We start from the raw sequence: 2,195 nt of genomic DNA, 5'->3' as shown, positions 1-2,195 counted from the left end.
GTAAGAAATTATTTATGAAAATTACACCGTGGTACAAGTAGCTATACAACTAAAGTCGTTTCGAAAAAATTATTTCATCTTTTGAAATTTTTAAATAAATCAATAATAGTCAAATTATTTAAAATTCGTAGTTGGCAACTTGGCAAAATCGAAAGTAGCTAAGAAACAAAAAAAAAAGTTTGTTTGAAGGTTCATTCGTAATTATTATTATTATTATTATTATTATTATTATTATTATTATTATTATTATTATTATTATTACCTTAAAATTCTTGTTTATAGTAACAACTACGATAAAATTGACATTTATATCATTATAAAGAGTGTATAATTTTAGATGTTTTCTTATTTTATTTTTAAATATATTGCTTTATTCTTTATTTACTTAAAATAATTTTATTATTTAACAAGATATACAATCAAATAATTTCTTAACCCAAAGCTAAATATCGAATTTTTTTATAAATTTTATACTACTTTTCAACTTAAGAATAATCATATAACTTATTCATTAATATTCTTACAAAATTATTTATGTTTTATATTTTTTAAAATTATAATATATTAGTATAATAGAAATGTGAATGCTCGCCTTTTCACTATGGTATAAATATAATCTGAGATTGTACTTTAAACATCTTTTAGCTTGTTATTTTTGTAAGAGCATATTTTAAATCATGAGTATTATTTACTCTTATTTGAATTGTAAATTCACTAGACGCGAAATTTGAAATTTGCACTTCATTTTTAAAAATTATATTTTCTTTGGATATCATCATTTCTACATAATGCAAATAATAGAAATAAAACTGCTAAATTATTTCTTCAACATGAGTAAAATGTAAATTTAATTTTAAAGGATAATTATTTTTAAATTTTAAATTAACTTAAATAAAACATGAAGATTATAGAGCAAAATTTTTAAGAGAGATATATTTTACTTGCCTCTTAGCCCGAGAAGCATATACAATAATTTTTCTTATAACATTTTAGTATATATTTATTTATTATGTCATATAAACATTAGTGGAATAAACCACACAAGTTTAGTCCATAGGCTTATATAATTACTTTAATCTTTAAATTTAACTATTTATTATTATTTTGGTCCTTAGAATTTTCGTTAATACGTGTTTAGATCAACACTCTGTTTTGGGATAGATAGAAAAGAGAGAAGTTAGTATTGGGTGGGTCCAAACTCCAAATAATCTCTTTATTAACGAGAAGAGAGTGAAATATTGGGAAACCTAATTATTATATATATATATATATATATATATATATATATATATATATATATATATATATATATATAAACACCCTATGAAGAAATATGTCATTTTAAGAAAAAATTAGTTTTGATCTCTCTTCTTCTTTTGCATCCATCACGTTCATCAAGGCATTGCCAAGATGTTTGGTTCTGAATTAGACCACAAAAGACCCGCATCAAATGAGAAGCTAGTGAGAGTAACTTGGCAACATTCCTCAGGTACTTTGTACCATGAAGAATTTGATGCCATAATCTATTGGAATTATTTTATTCTCTATTCATATCTATATTTTATCTATTCAGAAGAAAATTAATTCTTGATCACGTTCTTCCGCAACCAATTCTTTTACTACCTAAAATCTTCATCTTCTACCTCTCGTTCNTGGCTTTCCTACAATTTTTTCTACTTCAATGGCTTCTACAGTTGTTTCTTCTAATAATTTTCAGGCANAGTCACATTCCTCAACTTTGGGACTTTCTCAAGAGCAAATTCAAGGTCTATTGGCACTTCTCCCTCAATCTAATCCCATAGTCACACATTCTACTGGTATAGNAAGTTCTCATAATGTTTCCACTTCTTCTCATGATCAAGGTAATATCTCTTCCCAATGGATTCTAGACACAGGTGCTACTGATCATATATGCAGTTCTTTGTCTCATTTTATTTATTATCATAAAATCTCACCAGTTGAAATTTCTCTACCCAACAAGAACTCTTCATTTGCTCATTTTTCTGGCACAGTTTCTCTTGGCCCACACCTTACCTTACATAATGTCTTGTTTGTTCCTAATTTTTCAATCAATCTTCTTTCGGTCACCAAGTTAACTAAATCTCTCTCTTGTAAAATTATCATTTCTGAATTTTCATGTGAAATACAGGACAAGTCCAACCTACAGATGATTGGGAAAGCTGAAGAAAGAGATG

The sequence above is a fragment of the Vigna radiata genome, chromosome 2 (genome assembly GCF_000741045.1).
Source record: "Vigna radiata var. radiata cultivar VC1973A chromosome 2, Vradiata_ver6, whole genome shotgun sequence".
Taxonomy (NCBI): domain Eukaryota; kingdom Viridiplantae; phylum Streptophyta; class Magnoliopsida; order Fabales; family Fabaceae; genus Vigna; species Vigna radiata.
This window is presented reverse-complemented; position numbering follows the sequence as displayed.